Below are 11,003 nucleotides of genomic sequence, written 5' to 3'. Positions count from 1 at the left end.
ACTTTTCAAAAAACGAGTGAGCCCAAAGATCCATCAACATGGAGCTTCTTCATGCGTTTTATACCGATATGACTTACGTGGCTGTGCCACAAGTAGGTGGTACTATCATTACTATCTTTTGGCATGAACATGTGTATCACTACGATCGAGATTCAATAAACCATTCATTTTAGGTGTAAGACCATTGAAGGTATTATTCAAATAAACAGAGTAACCATTATTCTCCTTAAATGAATAACCGTATTGCGATAGACATAATCCAATCATGTCTATGCTCAACGCAAACACCAAATAACAAATATTTAGGTTTAACACCAATATCGATGGTAGAGGGAGCGTGTGATGCTTGATCATATCAACATTGGAAACACTTCCAACACATATCGTCAGCTCACCTTTAGCTAGTCCCCGTTTATTCCATAGCTTTTATTTCGAGTTACTAACACTTAGCAACCGAACCGGTATCTAATACCCTGGTGCTACTAGGAGTACTAGTAAAGTACACATCAACACAATGTATATCCAATATACTTCTATCGACCTTGCCAGCCTTCTTATCTACCAAGTATCTAGGGTAATTATGCTCCAGTGGCTGTTCCCCTTATTACAGAAGCACTTAGTCTCGGGTTTGGGTTCAACCTTGGGTTTCTTCACTAGAGCAGCAGCTGAATTGCCGTTTCATGAAGTATCCCTTTGTTCCCTTGCCCTTCTTGAAACTAGTGGTTTTACCAACCATCAACAATTGATGCTCCTTCTTGATTTCTACTTTTGCGGTGTCAAACATCGCGAATATCTCAAGGATCATCATATATGTCCCTGATATATTATAGTTCATCACGAAGCTCTAGCAGCTTGGTGGTAATGACTTCGGAGAAACATCACTATCTTATTTGGAAGATTAACTCCCACTCGATTCAAATGATTGTTGTACTCAGACAATCTGAGCACAAGCTCAACAATTGAGCTTTTATCCTTAGTTTGTAGGCTAAGAAAATCGTCGGAGGTCTTATACCTCTTGACGTGGGCACGAGCCTGAAATCCCAATTTCAGCCCTCAAAACATCTCATATGTTTCGTGACGTTTCAAAACGTCTTTGGTGCCTCAACTCTATACCGTTTAACTGAACTATCATGTAGTTATCAAAACGTGTATGTCAGATGTTCGCAACATCCACAGACGACGTTCGAGGTTCAACACACCGAGCGGTGCATTAAGGACATAAGCCTTCTATGAAGCAATGAGGACAATCCTCAGTTTACGGACCTAGTCCGCATAATTGCTACTATCAACTTTCAACTAATTTTTCTCTAGGAACATATCTAAACAGTAGAACTATAGCGTGAGCTACGACATAATTTGCAAAATCCTTTTGACTATGTTCAGGATAATTAAGTTCATCTTATGAACTCCCACTTAGATAGACATCCCTCTAGTCATCTAAGAAATTACATGATCCGAGTCAACTAGGCCGTGTCCGATCATCACGTGAGACGAACTAGTCAACGTCGGTGAACATCTTCATGTTGATCGTATCTTCTATACGACTCATGCTCGACCTTTCGGTCGTCTGTGTTCCGAGGCCATGTCTATACACATGCTAGGCTCGTCAAGTTAACCCTAAGTGTTTTGCATGTGTAAAACTGTCTTACACCCGTTGTATGTGAACGTAAGGATCCATCACACCCGATCATCACGGCGTGCTTAGAAACGACGAACTGTAGCAACGGTGCACAGTTAGGGGAGAACACTTCTTGAAATTTTAATGAGGGATCATCTTATTTACTACCGTCGTTCTAAGCAAATAAGATGTATAAACATGATAAACATCATATGCAATCAAATAATAGTGACATGATATGGCCAATATCATATAGCTCCTTTGATCTCCATCTTGGGGCTCCATGATCATCTTGTCACCGGCATGACACCATGATCTCCATCATCATGATCTCCATCATCGTGTCTTCTTGAAGTTGTCTCGTCATCGACATGCAAGTCGTGATTCCCTTGACAAGAACATGATCAATCTCATACATCACATATATCATTCATCACATCCTTTTGGCCATATCACATCACATAGCATACCCTGCAAAAACAAGTTAGACGTCCTCTAATTGTTGTTTGCATGTTTTACGTGGCTGCTATGGGTTTCTAGCAAGAACGTTTCTTACCTACGCAAAGACCACAACGTGATATGCCAATTGCTATTTACCCTTCATAAGGACCCTGTTCATCGAATCCGATCCGACTAAAGTAGGAGAGACAGACACCCGCTAGCCACCTTATGCAACTAGTGCATGTTTGTCGGTGGAACCGGTCTCACGTAAGAGTACGTGTAAGGTTGGTCCGGGCCGCTTCATCCCACGATGCCGCTGAATCAAGATAAGACTAGTAACGGCAAGCATATTGAACAAAATCAACGCCCACAACTACTTTGTGTTCTACTCGTGCATAGAATCTACGCAATAGACCTAGCTCATGATGCCACTGTTGGGGAACGTAGCATAAATTCAAAATTTTCCTACGTGTCACCAAGATCAATCTATGGAGTCATCTAGCAACGAGGGAGGATTGGATCTACATACCCTTGTAGATCGCGCGCGGAAGCGTTCAAGAGAACGGGGTTGATGGAGTCGTACTCGTCGTGATTCAAATCACCGATGATCCTAGCGCCGAACGGACGGCACCTCCGCGTTCAACACACGTACGGAACGGAGACGTCTCCCATGCCTTGATCCAGCAAGGAGGAGGGAGAGGTTGATGGAGATCCAGCAGCACGACAGCGTGGTGGAAGTAGCGGGATTCCAACAGGGCTTCGTTAAGCGCTGCGGGAGGAGGGAGAGGTGTCACGGGAGGGAGAGGGAGGCGCCAGGCCTTAGATTGGTTTGCTCCTCCTTTTTCCCCACTATATATAGGGCGAAGGGAGAGGGGAGGCGCAGCCCTTGCCCCTTCCTCCAAGGAAGGGTGCGGCCAGGGGTGGGGAGGAGTCCATCCTCCCCAAGGCACCTCGGAGGTGCCTTCCCCCTTTAGGACTCTCCCCTTTTTCCTCTCTCTTGGCGCATGGGCCTCTTGGGGCTGGTGCCCTTGGCCCATATAGGCCAAGGCACACCCCCTATAGCCCATGTGGCCCCCCGGGGCAGGTGGCCCCACCCGGTGGACCGCTGGGACCCTTCCGGTGGTCCCGGTACAATACCGATGACCCCGAAACTTGTCCCGATGGCCGAAACAGGACTTCCTATATATAATTCTTTACCTCCGGACCATTCCGGAACTCCTCGTGACGTCCGGGATCTCATCTGGGACTCCGAACAACTTTCGGGTTACCGCATACTAATATCTCTATAACCCTAGCGTCACCGAACCTTAAGTGTGTAGACCCTACGGGTTCGGGAAGCATGCAGACATGACCGAGACGACTCTCCGGTCAATAACCAACAGCGGGATCTGGATACCCATGATGGCTCCCACATGTTCCACGATGATCTCATCGGATGAACCACGATGTCAAGGACTTAATCAATCCCGTATTCAATTCCCTTTGTCTAGCGGTATGTTACTTGCCCGAGATTCGATCGTCGGTATCCAATACCTAGTTCAATCTCGTTACCGGCAAGTCTCTTTACTCGTTCCGTAACACATCATCCCGTGATCAACTCCTTGGTCACATTGCGCATATGATGATGTCCTACCGAGTGGGCCCAGAGATACCTCTCCGCTTACACGGAGTGACAAATCCCAGTCTCGATTCGTGCCAACCCAACAGACACTTTCAGAGATACCTGTAATGCACCTTTATAGTCACCCAGTTACGTTGTGACGTTTGATACACCCAAAGCATTCCTACGGTATCCGGGAGTTGCACAATCTCATGGTCTAAGGAAATGATACTTGACATTAGAAAAGCTTTAGCATACGAACTACACGATCTCTGTGCTAGGCTTAGGATTGGGTCTTGTCCATCACATCATTCTCCTAATGATGTGATCCCGTTATCAACGACATTCAATGTCCATGGTCAGGAAACCGTAACCATCTATTGATCAACGAGCTAGTCATCTAGAGGCTTACTAGGGACATGGTGTTGTCTATGTATCCACACATGTATCTGAGTTTCCTATCAATACAATTATAGCATGGATAATAAACGATTATCATGAACAAGGAAATATAATAATAACCAATTTATTATTGCCTCTAGGGCATATTTCCAACAATCTCATCAAAATATCGAACGAATACCAAATTCACATGACTACTAATAGCAAGACTTCTCCCATGTCCTCAGGAACAAACGTAACTACTCACAAAGCATAAACATGTTCATAATCAGAGGGGTATTAATATGCATATAGGATCTGAACATATGATCTTCCACCAATTAAACCAACTAGCATCAACTACAAGGAGTAATTAACACTACTAGCAACCTACTAGCACCAATCCTGGACTTGGAGACAAGAATTGGATACAAGAGATGAACTAGGGTTTTGAGAGGAGATGGTGCTGATGAACATGTTGATGGAGATTTCCACCTCCCGATGAGAGGAGCGTTGGTGATGATGATGGCGATGATTTCCCCCTCCGGGGGGGAAGTTTCCCCGGCAGAACAGCTCCGCCAGAGCCCTAGATTGGTTCCGCCAAGGTTCCGCCTCGTGCCGGCGGAGTTTCGTCCGAGAAGATGGCTTATGATTTTTTTCCCATCAAAAGACTTCATATAGCAAAAGATGGCTACCGATGGGCCACCAGGGGCCCACGAGGTAGGGGACGCGCCCAGGGGGGTAGGGAGCGCCCCAACCCTCGTGGGCAGGGTGTGGCCCCCTGGTGAATTTCTTCCGCTGAGTATTTTTTATATATTCTGAAAACGTCTTCCGTGAAGTTTCAGGACTTTTGGAGCTATGCAGAATAAGTCTCTAATATTTGCTCCTTTTCCAGCCCAGAATCCCAGCTGCCGGCATTCTCCCTCTTTATGTAAACCTTGTAAAATAAGAGAGAATAGGCATAAGTATTGTGACATAATGTGTAATAACAGCCCATAATGCACTAAATATCGATATAAAAGCATGATGCAAATGGACGTATCATACAGCACCTCCGTGTTCAACACACGTTCAGCATGATGGCGTCCCTCGAGCTCTTGATCCAGTTGAGGATGAGGGAGAGTTCCGTCAGCACGATCGCGTGGCGATGATGATGAGGAAGTTACCGACACAGGGCTTCGCCTAAGCACTACCATGATATGACTGAGGTGGTAAACTGTGGAAGGGGGCACCGCACACGGCTAAGACAATTGATCTTGTGTGTTCTAGGGTGCCCCCTGCCTCTGTATATAAAGGAGGAGAGGGGGAGGCCGGCCGACCCCTGTAGGGCGCGCTAGAGAGAGGAGTCCTACTAGGACTCCAAGTCCTAGTAGGATTCCACTTGGTGGAAGGGGGAAGAAGGAAGGGAGAGGGGAAGGAAAGGGGGGCGTCGCCCCATTCCCCTAGTCCAATTCGGACTGCCAAGCAGGGGGGAGGCCAGCCCCTTGTGGCCCTCCTCTCTCTCCATTAAGGCCCATGAAGGCCCATTAGTTCCCCCGGGGGGTTCTGATAACCCTCCGGCACTCCGATTGTTACCCGATACCTCTCAGAACTCATCCGGTGTCCGAATAACATCGTCCAATATATCATTCTTTATGTCTCGACCATTTCGAGACTCCTTGTCATGTCCGTGATCTTATCCGGGACTCCGAACAAACTCCGGTCATCAAATCACATAACTCAAAATACAAATCGTCATCGAACGTTAAGCGTGCGGACCCTACGGGTTCGAGAACTATGTAGACATGACCGAGACACATCTTCGTTCAATAACCAATAGCGGAACCTGGATGCTCATATTGGCTCCTACATATTCTATGAAGATCTTTATCGGTCAAACCGCATAACAACATACATTATTCCCTTTGTCATCAGTATGTTACTTGCCCGAGATTCGATTGTCGGTATCCTCATACCTAGTTCAATATCGTTACCGGCAAGTCTCTTTACTCGTTCTGTAATGCATCATCCTGCAACTAAGTCATTAGTCACATTATTGCTTGCAAGACTTATAGTGATGAGCATTACCGAGAGGGCCCAGAGATACCTCTCCGATACACGGAGTGACAAATCCTAATATCGGTCTATGCCAACTCAACAAACACCACAGGAGACACCTATAGAGCATCTTTATAATCACCCAGTTATGTTGTGACGTTTGATAGCACACAAGGTGTTCCTCTGGTATTCGGGAGTTGCATAATGTCATAGTCAGAGGAACATGTATAAGTCATGAAGAAAGCAATAGCAATAAAACTAAACGATCATTGTGCTAAGCTAACAGCTGGGTCTTGTCCATCACATCATTCTCCAATGATGTGATCTTGTTCATCAAATGATAACACATGTCTATGGTTAGGAAACTTAACCATCTTTGATTAACGAGCTAGTCAAGTAGAGGCATACTAGGGACACTCTGTTTGTCTATGTATTCACACATGTACTAAGTTTCCGGTTAATACAATTCTAGCATGAATAATAAACATTTATCATGATATAAGGAAATATAAATAACAATTTATTATTGCTTCTAGGGAATATTTCCTTCAGTATCCCACTTGCACTAGAGTCAATAATCTAGATTACATAGTAATGATTCTAACACACATGGAGTCTTGGTGTTGATCATGTTTTGAACGTGAGAGAGGCTTAGTCAATGGGTCTGCAACATTCAGATCCGTATGTATTTTGCAAATCTCTATGTGTCCCTCCTTGACTTAATCGCGGATGGAATTGAAGCGTCTCTTGATGTGTTTGGTTCTTTTGTGATATCTGGATTCCTTCGCCAAGCCAATTGCTCCAGTATTGTCACAAAAGATTTTCATTGGACCCAATGCACTAGGTATTACACCTTGATCGGATATGAACTCCTACATCCAGACTCCTTCATTTGCTGCTTCCGAAGCAACTATGTACTCCGCTTCAGACGTAGATCCCGCCACGACGCTCTGCTTGGAACTGCACCAACTGACAGCTCCACCATTCAATATAAATACGTATTCGGTTTGTGATTTAGAGTCATCTGTATCAGTGTCAAAGCTTGCATCGACGTAACCATTTACGACGAGCTCTTTGTCACCTCCGTAAACGAGAAACATACCCTTAGTGCTTTTCATGTATTTCAGGATGTTCTTGACCGATGTCCAGTGATCCACTCCTGGATTACTTTGGTACCTCCCTGCTAAACTAATAGCAAGGCGCACATCAGGTGTGGTACATAGCATTGCATACATGATAGAACCTGTGGCTGAGGTATAGGGAATGACTTTCATTTTCTTTCTATCTTCTGTAGTGGTCGGGCATTGAGTCTGACTCAACTTCACACCTTGTAACACAGGCAAGAATCCTTTCTTTGACTGACCCGTTGTCAGTGTACAAAAGTAGGGGCCTTTCTGTACCCCTTTACTTGTGCATGGGCAGTCATAGCCACACTTGCGGCCATGCTTGGCGGGTGGAGGAGAAAGATACAAGACTGCCAAGGCAGTACTCAAGCCAGAGGCGCGAAGAGCAAAAGGACAAGGTAGACTTCCCCCGGCAAGGCCCTTGCCGGGGCGGCCTACATAGCCCCGGCAAGAGCCTTGCCAGGGCGGCTTGCCCAATACTACCAAGGCCGCCTCCCTTGAGCCTGAGAGTTTTGACAACATCGAGAATGTCGAGACCAAGACTCAGGGGCGCCCGCGTGGTGGCATGCAGTATTTGTGAAGCACCAAAGGCCTGCAAGCCTAGATAAGGACCAGAAGACGAAGATCCCCGGCAAGATCCTTGCCAAGGACAGATGAAGACCCCCGGCAAGATCCTTGCCGGGGACGGCCACGAGGCCCTGGCAAGACCCTTGTCGGGGGCATCTGCGGGGCCACAGCTAGGCCTGCACCCACCAACGTTTCGCTGCCTCACGGCCATGCCGACGTGACAATCAGCCCGCCAACTAGGCAAGCGCCTGCGTGGCAACATGCAGCTTCTAGGAAAACTAGTCAAGCACCTGCGTGGTGGCATGCAGATCTTCGTGAAGACCCTGTCATCGCACCAGCACAGCAGCCAGCCAGCCAGATGGCACTGCATGCCTCGTCAGCTTGGACGCGCGTCGAAGCAAGGCGAGGCGGTGGCGGACGGGACAAGCTTCGTCGTCGTCCCCGATAAAGCAAGAGGGCACGTCGGCAGCGCATTAAATGCATTTGTCCTACGGTGCAAGGTGATAAACTTGTACACTGTAGATACTTTCCACCTCCTGTGTGCCACTGTGGCGACCCCTTTGACATATAAAAGGAGGCCCGAGGCGTATTGTGGAAGGATTCGGACTTCTTTGGACTGGGCATGCACCAAAAATAGTTCAAGAACTCAAGAACACCAAATATACACAAAAGCAGGACTAGGGTTTTACGCATCGTTTGCGGCCCGAACCTGGGTAAAAATCCCCTCGTGCTGATCTCTTAGACCTGCTCTTTGCGTAGCTCCACACCCGCCAACCGTAGAAAGGGATTCCTCGGGATCCCATAGGTGTCGTTTTCCCCCAACATCCTTGGTGCGCCAGGTAGGGGGGCGCAAGCTGTGAAAGCCAGGTCTAAAAGTTAGCGCTTCGACTTCTTCATCACCATGGCTCGGAAGAAGAGGGCGGCCCCAGCGGTCGGCTCGTCTGGAGCCGGTCTGTCCGCGCAAGTGCAGGCAGGCGACAGGGCAGACACTGACGGCGGAGGAGGTCAAAGTCATCTCCATCTCTCTGGCGCCATCAGCCAGGCGAGTGGTGTCGTTTGTAGCCGCAACAACCATCTGCGTGGCGACGAAAAGCTAAGTCATGGAAAACCCTGCGCAATTTTCCTTTTTATAAGGTTATCTTCCTCGAAAGATCCTGCTCCTTGTATGGAAAACCTGCACGCAAGGGAACCCTTCCGCTATTGGAAACGCCCTTGTTCTATTTCGAGTCCGCTCAACAGTTCAAGCGGCTGCACCGAGAATGGCAAGGTGGCTTGCCCGGCAGCAAGCACCCCCCGGCAGGCTGCTAAGGATCTGTTCCTCAAAGCGCCACAGCACGGGTTTACGTGCCGACGAACCTATCCAGCTAAGCGTAGGGTGTGTACATACAAAGAAAGATCAAACAGGAAGATAGCACGCGCTATTTCAAAATACTGCAAAGTTATATTACATCAATGGTTGCCGCGGTTCTAACCTAAGATAAAATTGTCTTGGTCATGAACTCACAGCGGCAATGAGAAACGGGGTGGCTAGTCCCGGCGCTGGCCCTCCACCCTCTTGACTCCATCAACGCAGTTGATGATGGGCTCGATACGCTCTCCGGCAAGCTCTCAAGTGCATTGGCGAAGTCAACGATGGGGTTCCAGAATGCCACCTTGGTGAGCACCTTGGTCAGGGCACCCCGGCAAAGCCTCCGGGACTCATTGGCCAGATAGGTCGCTCGATTGGAGCGGAGCTACTCCAGGGCGTCGAGGACGCGCTCAAAGAACAAGGTCATCCTGGCATTGGGGCTTGTGTTCCCCTCCTGGGAGAACCTGACGTCTGGCATGCCTATGATGGCTAGTTGTGTGGTGAACTTCTCTGCAACATCGATGAGACGGCCGATCCAGCGATTTACACTGCCCGCATAGTCCTTGTGGGTAGCGGCGTCATCCTTCCACAGCTGCCTCTCACTCTCGAGGGCCTTGGTCAGGGTCTCTGAGGGAGTCCTGGATTAGGGGTTCCTCGGACAGCCGGACTATATCTCATTTGGCCGGACTGTTGGACTATGAAGATACAAGATTGAAGACTTCGTCCCGTGTCCGGGTGGGACTCTCCTTGGCATGGAAGGCAAGCTTGGCGATTCGGATATGTAGATCTCCTCCCTTATAACCGACTCTGTGTAACCCTAGCCCCCTCCGGTGTCTATATAAACCGGAGGGTTTAGTCCGTAGGACGAGAACAATCATAATCATAGGCTAGCTTCTAGGGTTTACCCTCTACGATCTCGTGGTAGATCAACTCTTGTAATACTCATATCATCAAGATCAATCAAGCAGGACGTAGGGTATTACCTCCATCGAGAGGGCCCGAACCTGGGTAAACATTGTGTCCCCCGCCTCCTGTTACCATCCGCCTTAGACGCACAGTTCAGGACCCCCTACCCGAGATCCGCCGGTTTTGACACCGACATTGGTGCTTTCATTGAGAGTTCCACTGTGTCGCCATGATAAGGCTTGATGGCTCGTCTTGTTGTCAAGGACAACATTACCTCGGGGCGAGCCCTAGTTGTAGGACAAACTCTCCGACTAGGCGGCTTCGTCATGACCGCCCGTTCGGCCGTCGCGCCGACGATGACTTCTCGGGTCATCAAAAACAGCCTCCACGTCGGCTCAGGATTCGCCGAGCAGATGGATCCAATAGAGCTCTCTTCCCTGAATGAGCTCTTGGATCAAACCACCGCCCTAGGAGTCGCAACGGACTATGATCGGATCGGGCTTAAACCCGACCAAAGGGAGATTAACTCTCCGCTGGTCACCCATCAGATAGTGGTGGTGGAGGAGTAATGTAGCAATTCTTCCTCTATTTTTGAGGACAAACTATGTCCGGATTCCCGAGCTCTCCGAGCCGGATACCCGTCCACGGGAGGACATGGCCCAAGCTTCGAACCTAGAATCATGCAGCGGGCCAGAACTATTGGGCAACATCCCGGAGTCCGAACCGCCAAGCTCGGAAACTCCTCCGCCCCTGGGTCTCAGATCGGGTCAGGGTTTGGACCTAAATCTACCCACCCACCCAGACTCAAGTGATCTTTCCCACATTAGACAAGAGCCCCAAGAGACAGTACATCACTATTGGGCCAGATTCCTCCTTGTAATGAGCAAGGTCAAGGACTGTTGCGAGGAAGACGCAATTTCATTCTTTTGCAAAAATTGCACGGACAAGGGAATCCTCAAGGCCATAAGTCGCCATGACATA

The sequence above is a fragment of the Triticum urartu genome, chromosome 2A (genome assembly GCF_056163025.1).
Source record: "Triticum urartu cultivar PI428250 chromosome 2A, HENAU_Tu73, whole genome shotgun sequence".
In the NCBI taxonomy this organism is placed as follows: Eukaryota; Viridiplantae; Streptophyta; class Magnoliopsida; order Poales; family Poaceae; genus Triticum; species Triticum urartu.
The sequence above is the reverse complement of the archived record's forward strand: the minus strand, read 5'-3'. Positions refer to the sequence as shown.